This window comes from Aotus nancymaae, unplaced genomic scaffold (assembly GCF_030222135.1).
Source record: "Aotus nancymaae isolate 86718 unplaced genomic scaffold, 86718_ANA_hifiasm-v0.15.2.pri h1tg000029l, whole genome shotgun sequence".
Taxonomy (NCBI): Eukaryota; Metazoa; Chordata; class Mammalia; order Primates; family Aotidae; genus Aotus; species Aotus nancymaae.
In genome coordinates, this window is record NW_026988442.1 from 53,378,582 (window position 1) to 53,392,580 (window position 13,999).

A 13,999-nucleotide genomic window follows, 5' to 3' on the forward strand; every position below is an offset into this window, starting at 1 on the left:
AGAGCTTACCTCATCTCTGAAAGTGAGGATTAAATGAAAATACACGTAAAGCACTTAGCAAAATCCCCAGCATACATTCAAATATTTAACAAGTGCCCATTTTGCACCAGGAAAGGGTTTCATAAATGGTAGTGGTTATCACTCCCTCCCTCCACCACCTTTTTATTTTTCATTGTGGTAAAACAGACATAAAATTTAGCATTTTAACCATTTTTAAGTATATAGTTCAGTAGCACTAAGCACATTCTTCTACAACCATCAGCACCATCCATGAAAGTTTTTCATCTTCCCCAACTGAAACTCTGTACCCATTAAACACTAACTCCCCATCTCCACGTTTTTTTTTTTTTTTTTTTGAGACAGAGTCTCACTCTGTCACCCAGGCACGGTATCAGCTTACTGCAACCTCTGCCTCTCAGGTTCAAGTGATTCTCCCACCTCAGCCTCCCGACTAGTTAGGACTACAGGTGCGTGCCACCACACCAGACTAATTTTTTTGTATTTTTAGTAGAAACAGGATTTCACTACATTGTCCAGGCTGATCTCAAACTCCTGACCTTGTGATCCACCTGCCTCAGCCTCCCTAAGTGCTAGGACTACAGGTGTGAGCCACCACGCCCGGCCCATCTCTGCTTTTGACAGGGCTTCTCTCCTCTGGAGGCACTGGCTCACCAGTGGCTCTGGGCAGGTGGAAAGAATGGACATTCTACAGCCCATCTCTCTTCTAACCTCATGTAAAGATTCATCCCTCTTTGAGTCATAGTCACAGTCATACCATGCTCTACCCCAATCCTCAGCCATCACCTACCTATTTTTGATAACTTCACATGCACCAGGAAAATGGGGCAATGGACCTTAGCTCACAATTATCTCTCCCGCTCTTCCTCCCGAGAGACGTTCCTGCCAGTGGTCAGCTCCTAAAGGAACAAGAGCAAAGGGGACAACCTGGGTTAGAAGCTCCACTCCATCGTTTATTAACTGCATGACCTTGAGCAATTACTTGACCTCTCTGGGCCTCTAGTACCTCACCTGTAAATGGTGATAAATAATAGTACCTATTTGTGGGGTTGTGTTGCATGAACAGTCCAAAGCACTTAGGCCAGTGCCCAGCATAGAGTCAGTGACAGCAGATGTTCTCGTTATGCCTGCACTTGAGCTCTGATCCCTGGCTCTTGACACTGGCCAGCCATTCCCAGGGTCACACCTCACAGTCAGAAGCCGTATTTCCATGATCTTGCTTCATGACCACAGCCTCCTATCCTTGCGGCTTGCACACCTCCTCCTTCCCGAGGTCCTTGCTCTCGGATGGTCCTTGAATATGTCCCCTGAATATGTCTCCTTCTTTGTTCCCACAGTGTGGACCCCATCAACAATCACCCCCTTGCCAGCACCTTCAATTCTCCACAATCCTCTTCTTTAGCCACACCCAAGGGAACCAATAACAGAACTCAGCTTGTCCTCACCTACACCCTGGGCCCCAAAGACCACAGAAATTGCATCACTGTGCAGAAAGATGCCACAGCACTTAAATTCTCTAACCTAAAAGACCTTTAATATGCTAAAAGGCCCTCCTACTACTCCCTGCAACTACTGTTTCAAACTTTAATCATTCTCCTCCATCCTATTTCTAGCAAATGCCCTTTCTTCCCACTTTACTCAGAAAACAGAAGCCAGCAGGCTTGATGTGCTAACACCCCAGCTTCCCACCCTGGTGCCTCGCCTACCCACTCACCCACATGCACCTCCCCCGGCTTTTCCTCTTCACTCCTGTTCCAAACCAATCTTCTTCACAGCTCCCTGCCCCACCCCACACTCCATCCACTTACCCATACACACCACCCGGTTCACCTTCCAAGCCACGGCTAGGGTGGTCCCCCTACCCCGAACCAACTCCCAACTCACCTGGCTACTCCCTTGAGACACAGCTCAAGAATCACCTCCTGCTGGGTGTGGAGGCCCATGCCTATAATCCCAGCTATTTGGGAGGCTGAGGTGGGAGGATCGCTTGAGCCCAGGAGTTAGAAACCAGCCTGGGCAACATAGTGAGATTCCATCTCAAAAAAGAAAAATTACCCCCTCCTTGAAGCCCATGCCCCAGCTTCTCTAATCCTCCATTCACATCTATGTAAACTTTACTTTGCTATTTTTTTGGATTGTCTCTCTCCCTGAGAACACAGGCTACATCACTCATTGCTAATTGAAGTGCCAATAAGTGTTGAATAAATAAAAGGATGAGTACAGTGGACCCACTTTCTGTTCTGAAATGTTTCACCAATTAAGACTCATCATCAGCCACTTACAAACGATGTTGTACATTTTCTCCCTCTGATCTAGACTGAGAAGCATCCCCTCCCCTTGCCCTTCCAGAACAAATATCCCTTTGATGAAAGGAAAAACCAGAAACAAAACCACTACTTCCTCCTCAACAAAAACAGAAAGCCCAAAATAGCAAGACGGTTTATGAAAAATATCCAGCTGACACTGGCTTAGGTAGGGATAAAAGCAGTTGTCTCAGGTTAAGAGGAGAAAGGGAAGTTTAGCTTGGATGGTGATTTGGGGGAGGCAATAATATTCACGTGCTAACCAAGAAAGTTGACCAAAATAATAAACCTGAGGTCTATTTATAAAGCAAGGGAGGAAAAGGAAATGAGTAACTCCGTGGAAATTTCCTTCCTTTGTCTAGTTTTGCTTCTGATATGGCTACCACACTAATTTCTTGATACCAATTTAGGACAATTTAATTTATAGGAAGTCATTTTGAAGGGCCCCAGGGAGCTGCAGATGGCACCTCGGGGGCCCATCTGTTTAAGGATGAAAGCTTAGTGCACACCATTACATCACTCTGACCTCCTCAGAAACTTCCTATCTGACAAAACCTAGATGTTTGCTCTGTCAACAAGATATTTGTGCTTGTCCCCAGCCTCAGGCTTTGGTTCCTGATTAGTTTTAAAATCATTATGCACCCCAACTGAATAGGGCTACTGTTAGCAGCTGTAATGTCTTCTTCTGGGCAAATTCCCAAGTCTGTGGCCTTCAGGGAGTGATTTCTGTCCTTTCTGCATAATTGCACATTCTCCTGATTGATGAGCTGATCAGTGTTCCTACCCCTTCCTGAGCTAAAGCCTCTCTCCTCCCGCTCTATTTATTTTCCCAGGGGATCAGAGGGGAGGGGAGAATCCATGGCGAAGCAGGCCTTTGGCTCTCCCCAAATAAATGCTTGGGCACTGTACATTATCACAACTTTAGCAGTTCAGTTCTGTCCCAGAGCAGACTCGCCATCCCTTCTTGCCATCCTTAAAGCTGCCCTTGTGCCAGGAAACAGCTGCTATTTTCTGTATCTTCACAGACCCCATGATGCCCCAGCACCCATAAGTATAGATTCACATCAGTCAAGTGGGTCACCTGATCACACATATCTGTGCTCACCTAGGAGCCTGCCTACATACCTACATCCTCCCCAATTTCCCATATTCCTCGAGGCTCAACAGGGCACAATCACATTGCATCAACTGTGCTATGGCTGGTAGGTGCTGCACAACAACCTTGGCAGAGAATGTAGAAATTATATTTTAAACAAGTATTTTGGGGGGAGTGGGGGCCGGGTGATCGCATGTACCAATGTTTGCAACTTACTTTGAAATACAATTTGAAATAAGATAGTGTGATGGGTAGATATGTAATAAAGCCCAGACTGCATGATATTAATTATAGAATCTAGATGGGGGTATGTGGGTATTCAGTGTACATTTCTTTCAACTTTTTTTTTTGAGACAGGGTTTCACTCTGTCCCCCAGGCTGGAGTGCAGTGGCACAATCACGACTCACTGGAACCTCGATCAGCCCACCTCAGCCTCCCAAGTAGCTGGAATTACAGGTGCATACCACCACACCCAGCTAAGTTTTAAATTTTATTTTTTGTAGAGATGGGGTCTAGATATGTTTCCCAGGTTGATCTCAAACTCCAGGCCTCAAGCAGTGCAACTTTTCTTCATGTTTGGACATGGTTTACCGCTGGTTGTGTTCAACTTTGATTACTTGGTCAAAGTAGTGTCTGTCAGGTTTTTCCACTGTAAATTTACCTTTTCCCCACCTTTCTATATTCTGTCTCTTAGAAGTGAGTCACTAAATTCAGTCCACAATCAAGGGGTTGGGAGTGAAGGGGGAGGTATCTGCAAACATTACTCAAAATTCTTCTATAAGGAAGATGTGTCCTCCCGGTATACAGTTATGTGCAGGTATAATTGTTGTATACCTTGGACTGTAATGCAGAACACCACATTATTTTGTTGCTCAAATTAATCCAGCTTTGGCTATTAGGAGCTCTTTCAGGTTGACTGTTATGTCCTTCAAACATGCCCACATCCTTTGTTTCATGATTACTTCCTTATTTTCTGACAATGCAAGATGCCCAGACCTACAATTATCCATTTCTTCAAGAAGTCCCGGTTACTGTGACTGGAGAATGGAATTTAGAAACCAAGATCTGGGTGTACGTTTTGCTACTGTGGTGTTATCGCTTCTAAGCTCTTTCAATGAACAGATCTAGGAAATACCTGTGTGTCCTAATCCATTCTGTATCTATACTAAGCTAATCCTAAGTTTACACTGAGGTTTCTGACTTTAATAAGGTCCCACCAAGTTCACTCTAGCCTTCTTTCCTTGTATACCTTTGACTTTACCTTTGGCTTTCCTCTCCAGCTGTGGGAAACCTGGCTCTCTCCATCCACCACCCCTTCACTATTTGTTCAACCCTTGAACATATGTAAAGCAGGGCTGGAACTGTCAAACTGTGCACCATGAGAAACTTTACCCACTAGAGTACAGTGTTTATGCACAGTTCTTTTTGTAGTTTATAGTCAAAACACCATTTTCCAAAGCTACCCAGGTCCACGCCTTTCTGTCCCCACTCTCTTCAGTGGCCACGTCATGCAACTGGAAAGCAGGAAGGTTTTTGGCCACCGTCTGTCTGCATCTCAATGCTCCACGCCCACCACCACACACATACAGAGGTATAAACAGCTGCTGGTTGATCTTTTACAAATTTGCATAAAGTTATCTCACACCAACTTTATTTAAATAATTAAAATCTATTTACTTAAGTAGCTGACATCCCTTCATATTGGTATACATTTGTTTTATCCTTAGTACTATAATACTTATGTGTAAGTGTACCCCTGACACCTAGCTCAGTTCTGGACCATGGTGTAAATTACTCAGATACTAATCAGATGAACATATTCCACAAATTTATTGAAAGAAACTACTATGTTTAGTTAATTTAACACAGTTAATTGCTGGAAGTCATTCAATAAAACTAGAACAATGTTCACTGCAGTGTTACTTAAAATTCAGTAATAAGTAAATAGTTGAAAAAATTATGTTACACCTATAGGCTGGAAAATGAATTGCATGTAATCACTAGAAATCATTTCTAAAAGAAGACATACTGATATAATACACACTGTGTGTACAAAAATATCAAGTTATACAGCAAAAGGTATGGCATTTATTTAACTTACGTCTGTGAAAAGAAAAACACTTAAGGGAGGCATATACCAAGACTTGTTTTTAAGACAGGGTGCCACTTTTGCCCAGACTGGAGTGCAGTGGTGAGATCACGGCTCACTGCAGCCTCAACCTCCTAGGCTCAAGTGATCCTCCCACCTCAGCCTCATGAGTAGCTGGGACCACAGGCACAGGCCACTACACAAAATTTGAAAATACAAAAATTATCAAATAATTTTTATATTTTTTGCAGAGTTGAGGGTGTCTCACTATGTTGCCCAGGCTGGTCTCAAACTCCTGGGCTCAAATAGTCCTCCCACCTTGGCCTACCGAAGTGCTGGGATTTTAGGTGTGAGTCACCACACCCAGCCGCCAAGTTATTTTTAAATTACTTTTTTCGTCTCTTTTTAAAAGTAACGGACAGAAGACTGCCCTGTGGAAAACCTGCAAGAGAATTCTTCCAAAACAAAGAGTACTGGACCTGACAAAGAAGAAACAGAGTCAGTTGCTGTGAACCAGGCAGAGTGCACCCAGGGCTGAGCCAGGCCAGAGATGCACAGGGCGCAGCAGGCTGGCTGGTGGATGCCCTGGGGTCGGCTGTAATCTGAGATGAGCATCAAAAAGGTCAAGGCAGTGGGTGTCAGTGCTGATATGTTTAATACAGACCTAAGAGTGGAACTGAGAGCTGTCTGGGGAAGCATGCAGAGAAACGTAGGGTTTAAAGAGCAGGAAAGATTTAAATGGAAGCAGGGAAGAGGAAGGGAGGCAAAATGAATGGAGACAGGTCTAAGACCGCCCCCTGCCTGGAAGGTTTCTCATCCCATTCGGTAAAAACCCAGGGGAGATCATAAGCAATGACAACCACCGGGAGTCTCAATATGAAGTTTCCAAGAGTACCGCCCTCGAGCAATGTGCTATGGGGAGGGGAAGGATTGCCTAATGGGATCTGGTTAGTCTCTAGCACCAGATAACACTCAAGTGGCTGATAACAGGAGCCTAGCTCAGGATTTTCAAAGATTAACGTTTTCACATTGGAATTTACACTCCACTCTTATAAAAAGTGGTTTTACCAGAGAATAACACAAACACATGGTAACCATCCATTACACTGAAAGTTCAATGTCAATAAAATAACCAACTCTCAGTTTGTAGCAATTTTCAATACACAACACTGAGCCCAGTAGCAAGCCACCTTCAAGAGTAGATCACACGTACATAATTACAAAAAAAAAAAAGCTACAGGACAACCTTATGCAAACACAGGGAATCCCCATCTCACTGTCACAGCTGGGGGAAAATTAGTATTTGCTGAACACCTAATTAGACAAGGAATAGATATCCGACACCCATTATCTCCTTTAATCCTTACAACAAACAAGGCAAAGATCAGCCTCATAAATGACTAGTTTGGAAATGGCAAAAATTTAAATTCACACTCAGCTCTGTCCAGCTCCAAGCCTTCCATCTTTCCACTTTGGAGTGATGCTTCAACAAACTCAAAACAGGTTTAAATACATCTTTAATATCACTGGTTTGAAAAGAAGAAATCAGATCAGTTCTTTCTCCAAACAGTAGTTATTTTGTGAGATAATTCGAACATGATGACAAGATTGCAACTTTAAAATCTAAAGCATATTCTCAAATCCCAATGCAGTAAAGTTAACCATTTGTGATTTGGCAAAATAATATTACAATACCCACAAATAAATCAACTTGATTACAAAGTTTTAAAAAGCTACAAATCAAAAATACTCTTTGCAACATGAAGATTTCAAATTGAGACACAACATCTAGATTTGATTCTTTTCATTCTCAAAGACGACTAATCTACTTTGTACTCTTAAAATATATCACTTTAGGCAGGTGTGGTGGCTCGCATCTGTAAACCCAGCACTTGAGGAAGTGGCTGGGATTGAACCTAGCTCTAGGCAACAGACACCTCGTATCTACAAAAAACAAATAAAAGATTAGCAGGGTGTGGTGGCACTCGCCTGTAGTCCTAGCTACTCAGGAGGCTGAGGCAGGAAGATTGCTTGAGCCCAGGAGTTGGAAGCTGCAGTGAGCTATGCACCACTGCACTACAGTCTGGACAACAGCGTGAGACCTTGTCTCCAAAAAATAAAAAGAAAAAATAGTAAAATAAAATATATCACCCTATTCCTACCTATATCTCTTCTCCTCTGCTCCTATGTACCACCTCTCATCCCCAAGAGATTCTTGCTTCTATATGATTCAGAAACCACGGAATAAAAAAGATTAGGATCCATTGATAGTTATAATCTCCATTACCCTGAGATAGAAATCCCCCCCACCAAAAGTGAGAATTAGATATGTATAGTGCACTACAGATACTTAGTCCAAACCATGAGAAAGGTTTTCCATAGTAAAATGATTTAAATTTTTTAGTACTCTTTAAATGACCAGAGTGACAGTGTCAAATATATACTGTAGGTATTTGCCAAACCTCAGAACATACATTCATACAGAAGGCATTCAAATGCCATTTGTTATGGAATAAAAGCAATTCAGGACAAAAGGTAATATCTTCTCTTCAGACAAACCAGAAGATGATTTTAGACATTAACTTTTTAAAAATTTAACAAGAAAATTTAAGAGCTGAAAGTTCGAAGGAGAGAAAGTCGACATGTCCGTGTTTTATTTCTTAAGCACAGAGCATTTCCCACTCACTCTTTCACTTGACTAGCCTTAAAAAAATAAGGGCGGGCACAGTGGTTCATGCCAGATTGCTTGAGTGCAGGAGTTCGAAACCAGGGCAACATGGCAAAACCCTGTCTCTACAAAAAATACAAAAATTAGCTAAGGTGGGAGGATTGCTTGAGCCTAGGAGGTCAAGGCTGCAGTAAGCTGTGATCGCGCCATTGCACTCCTGCCTGACAGAGATCCTGCCTCTAAAAAAAACAAAAACAACAACAACAAAAAACAAAGCAAAACAAAACAAAACAAAAAACACTGGCAAGCACTTTGCTGGGGTTAGGGGAACTGAACTGAAGTCTGAGTTCACCCACTTCCACAAAGCTGCTGTGTGACTTTGGGAAGACTGTTCAGTCTGACTCTTTTCCTTGGCTGAAAACTGCTCATATTTACCTCTACCTTGAAATGCTGTTAAAGCCCAGAAGGTACATCTACTTCTTCAGATATACTTGCTAAGTATTTTCTCTCTGCCTTCATTCTAATGACAAAGAGGCCATTCCAGCCCCAAGAGTCTAAGAAGAGATGAGCATGAAGGCAAGAAACTAACATGGCTATGATGGAGAATACACGAGCAAAGGTGCAAGTGAACCACAGTGAAGCAATCACAATGTTCCACAATTTAAAAAGCAGCTATTTAAAAAGCAAAGAAGGACAACCACACAACACCTGGGGGAAAGCATGAAATCTATTACACAGAAAAGCCTACAAGTACATGTACACCTTAGTTACAGCTATATACTTTTAAGGCATAGGCAAAGAACAGAAGGGAAGGAAGAGAATAAATTCATGACTGCTGCATTTAAACACTTTTTTTTTTTTTTTTTTTTGAGACAGAGTCTCATTCTGTTGCCCGGGATGGAGTGCAGTGGTGTAAGCACAGCCCCCTGCAGCCTCTACCTCCCTGGGCTCAAGCAATCCTCCCACCTCAGTCTCCTGAGTAGCTGAGATTACAGGTGCACGCCACCACACCCAGCTAATTTTTGTATTTTTTCTAGAGATGAGGTCTCACTGTGTTGCCAAGGTTGGTCTCAAACTCCTATGCTCCAGTGATCTGCCTGTCTCAGCCTCCCAAAGTGCTGGGATGACAGTCATGAGCCACCACGTCCGGCCTAAACACATATTACTCTTTTCTCTTGCTTTCCAAACTTTACATAACACCATTTAACATTTATTATTCTTAAAATATTTCAACTGACGTGAGAGCACAGATGGAGAAGCGATTGATTCTGACTGAAATAATGTATGTAAAAGGTGAAAACTAAAATCCCCCATGAATGGTGTTATTGTCAGAGCATGAAATAATCTAGCATCGTGTATAATACTATGGCATTGCAGTATCACAGGTTATTTTTATGTTCTGACATTTGGTTTACAGCTCACCTGAAAATATATAGTGTTAGTCATTTCTTTACAATATTTTCTTTTTTTGAAAGAAATGCATGCACGCTTGTAATCCCAGCACTTTGGGAGGCTGACGCAGGCAGATCACTTGAGGTCAGGAATTCCACACCAGTCTGGCCAACATGGTGAAACCCTATCTCTACTAAAAAATACAAAAATCAGCCAAGCATGGTGGCACACACCTGTAGTCTCAGCTACTCGGGGTGCGTTGAGCCAGGAGAATTGCGTCACTGCACTCCAGCTTGGACAACAGAATGAGACTCTGTCTTTTTCAAAAAGAAAAGAAAAGAAAGAAAGAAGAAAGAAAGGAAGAAAGGAAGGAAGGAAGGAAGGAAGGAAGGAAGGAAGGAAAGAAAGGAAAGAAAGACAGACAGACGAAGTGCATGAATATGAAAAAATAGCGAAACAGTACAAAAGGGTCCACAATGAAAAGCAAGACTTTCTTCTATCCCAGAGCCCATATCCCTCCCAAAGGCAATCATTATTAGCAGTTTCTTATATATACTTTTTTGGTTTTTTTTAAGAGAGAGTGTCTCTTCCTGTCACCCAGACTGGAGTACAGTGGAGCGATCTCGGCTCAACTGCAACCTCTGCCTCCCTGGTTCAAGCAATTCTCCTGCCTCAGCCTCCCAAGTAGCTGGGACTACAGGTGCACGCCGCCATACCCAGCTAATTTCTTTTGTATTTTAGTAGAGACAGGGTTTCACCATGTTGTCCAAGCTGGTCTTGAATTCCTGAGCTCAGGCAATCCGCCTGCCTCAGCCTCCCAAAGTGCTAGGATTACAGGCATAAGCCACCGCACCCAGCCTCTTATATATATTTCTAAAGATACTCCATGCATATATATTTTTCATTTAATAATATTATTGGAAAATTTTCCTTAAGAGCACACATTCTTTTAACATCTGCATATCACCCTATCGTATGGATGCACCAATTTTACTTAATCAGACCATGCACTGCAAAAATGCATGAGTATGCTATTAACACTATTTATATATTATTTTCCCTCATATTTTGATTTTCTTTCCTAGCAAATTCTACAACTTCCTATCAAAACAGGAAATGTACATGTATTATTAATCAGTAACAGTTTATTTTAATCCCTAAATTACCTCTGATGTCTAGCCCTGATGTTTTTCTACCCTTTTTTTTTTTTTTTTTTGAGACAGGATCTGGCTCTGTCACCCAGGTTGGAGTGCAGTGGTGCGATCTCGGCTCACCGTAACCTCCGCCCCCTGAGCTCAAGCAATCCTCCCAACTCAGCCTCCTTACTAGCTGGGACTAGAGACGCCCGCCACCACACCCTTCTAATTTTTTATTTTTTTGTAGAGACAAGGGTTTGCCATGTTGCCCAGGCTGTTCTGAAACTCCTGAGCTCAAGCAATCCACCCGCCCTGGCCTCCCAAAGTGCTGGGATTACAGGTGTGAGCCATAGCACCCAGCCCACAACCCTAAGTTCTTAAGCAAGATACACAAGGCCCACCAGCAAGTTCACCCTCACCAGGCTCTCTAGGCTTATTTCCTAGGAATTCCTGCTTCACACTACTGCATCCAGCCAACCCCTGATTGCATATAGTCCTCCTAAATACTCCATCCATTGCTCATGCTGTTGCTTTGGCTATAACCCATCCCACCTTGCTTGCTTAAGTAAATTCTTACTCAATCTTCCAAGACAGAGTTTAGGCATAACCTCCGCTGGAAGCCTCTCCCAGCCCTCCAGGCAGAGGAAATGCCCTGGTGCTCTGCTCCAGCCTCAGTCTGGGTCTTAGCACTTAACCTCCTCGGGATGAATTTGTGTGTCAGCCTCACCCACTCACTAGAATTTAACTTCCTCCAGGATAGAAACCACATCTTATTCATCCTTGCAACTGCCTAGAGTTTGATATAATTTATCTCCTGTTGAATCGAACAAGAAGGGAACTTCTGAACATCTATTATGTGCTAGGAGCTACTCTAAAAGTACTGTACAAACATTATTTTTCACCTTTAAAATGATCCCCATTTTACAGACGAAGAAACTGAGGCCCTGAAGAAATTTATCCAAGGGCATTAGAGAAGGACTGGAATTTGAAACCAAGTCTACTTTACTCCAGAATCACTGATCTTTACATTATGCTGTTCCAATGCATATTTTGATGCTGAAAACTAAGTCAAATATGCAGTCCTAAAAGACTTGAAATCTTCATAATTATTATGCATAACCTAACGGCACGATAGTCTCCCAAAAAGTCAGTCAAAAGCAATCTAAAATGTAGAACTAAAATGGCCGGAAACAAAAAAAAAATTTATTTATTGAGACTGAGTCTTGCTCTGTTGCCCAAGCTGGAGTGAAGTGGCACAATCATAGCTCACTGCAGCCTTGATTTCACAGGCTCAAGCAATTCTCCTGCCTCAGCCTTCCAAGTGGCTGGGACTACAGGCATGAGCCACTACATTCAGCTGATTTTTTCTTTTTAACTTATAGTAGAGATGAGATCTGACTATGTTACCCAGGTAGCTCTCAAAATCCTGAGCTCAAGCCATCCTCCCACCTCAGCCTTCCTCAGTGCTGGGACTACAAGCGTGAGCCACCATGCCTGGCCTGAATTGCTAAACTTAAATGCCTGTTCCCAAATCACAGTGGAGGCAGGTGAGATCCCAAAGTACTGAAATTATAGGCATGAGCCACCTTGCCCAGGCCCCCCCCCCAAAAAGTATTATAAACAAGCAAATTCTGCCAACAGTATCCACAAATCTGCATTTAGCACCCTCAAGGGGTGTCTCTGAGGGGCCATTCAAAATGAACTGCATGTGCAGTTTCAGCAGGTGCAATAGTGAGGCTTCTTCCCCCACATTGTGCCCTCCCTGTGAACACTGTCAGTTATGGTCCACATTTCTCTCCCCACCCAACAACTCCACAGTCCCCATACCATCCACTAAAATTGACCTTTGGACCAGGACCCCTAAAAGATCTACAGAATGACCGATTTTGGTGAGACATAGTCACCCCAGGAAATGCCTATTAGGAAGCCTATAGAGGGGCTGGGCAAGGAGTGGGTGAGGAAGGCAGCTCCGTAGGAGGTGGCATGGGTCCAGCCAGCCTGCCATGAGACCTGGGGGGAGGTATAGAACCTCACCTGCAAAAAGCCCATGAGGTAGGAAGAAAGAATGCCCACTTCCTAAGGCCTTCAAGAGAGCTGAATTAGACTAGCACTTAGCACAGAGTCTGGCATACAGTGAGGGCTCAACTGGCTCCTGTTAAGTGACCGAACAAACCAACCAGTGAGAAGCCAACTTCCTGCTGTGTCCTCCCCAACAGGATGGGGACTAAGGAAAAGAAGCTGGGAGCTGGGAAGCCCTGTCATTGCAACAGGAAGTAGTAAGCGCATTTAGCAAAGGTGGAGAGGGAAAGAAAGGAAGGTGCTCCTCCCTCCCACACATTGGAAACATGAACTAATCAGCAGCAAGCAGTTAATGAACCCAAACCTTGCTCACTGGGAGAGACAAGCAAAAATTATCCCAAGGGTAACAAAATACCAACAAAAAAGGCACACAAGCTGAAAACAAAAATGAAAACACTTTTTTTCTTTCTTTCTTTTTGAGATAGAGTCTCGCTCCATTGCCCAGGCTGGAGTACAGCGGCCCAATCTCGGCTCACTGCAACCTCCACCTCCCAGGTTCAAGCGATTCTTCCCTGCCTCAGTCTCCTGAGTAGCTGGGATTACAGGCCCTCACTACCACGCCTGGCTAATTTTTGTATTTTTTAGTAGAGATGGGGTTTTGCCATCTTGGCCAGGCTGGTCTTGAACTCCTAACCTTAGGTGATTCACTCACCTCAGCTTCCCAAAGTTCTGGGATTACACTCGTGAGCCACCATGCCCAGCCACTTTTTCTTGATAACTATCAGCCACAACCACATAAAAATGCCCCCCAACTCTGGAGGAAAAGTAGAGTAAGGTAGGTAATGTAAAGCAATGCACACAGTCAACCCTAAATACACTTTCTAGCTGAATAAGTAGACACTTAATGTGTGCTGAGTGAACCAGGCAGGTGTCCAGCCTTCACCTTCCCACCCAAGATTCAGAGTGGCACTAGCTCAAGTCCAGGTGTTCTGACTCTATCCACTCCATTCCCAAAACTACCTTCTCAAATACCCACAATCCAAATTCACAGAAAACAGCTCAGGGAGGCTGTCTCACCTGTCCAGGGTCACGTGGGGCAAAGGGACTAAACTGGGACCTTAACCCAGTCTGTCTGGCTTCAAAGCTTCTACTCCCAAAAAAAAAGACACACATGACAGAGGGGAAGGTGAACCAAGGCTGGTCAGGACTAATTATAGGCAAATGGTCTAATGAATGAGTCATCAGGTTTAAAACCCAGATTTCAAGAAATTGAGTAC

General features: G+C 43.4%; 1 protein-coding gene across 10 annotated transcripts in view; it reads right to left on the reverse strand.

Moving 5' to 3' along the window:
* The window catches only part of TANC1 (tetratricopeptide repeat, ankyrin repeat and coiled-coil containing 1), a 251,585-nt gene that overhangs the window by 218,733 nt on the left and 18,853 nt on the right, over positions 1-13,999 (reverse strand). For 8 of the 10 annotated variants that reach the window (XM_021665895.2, XM_064382718.1, XM_064382727.1 and 5 more), the window contains exon 2: positions 809-917. The exons of 1 other annotated variant lie outside the window; for it this stretch is intronic. The gene's annotated coding sequence lies outside the window, so the exon portion shown is untranslated. Of the gene's footprint in view, positions 1-808; positions 1,717-13,999 lie in introns of those variants that run through there. One more of the 10 variants, XM_064382719.1, reaches the window with a different exon arrangement.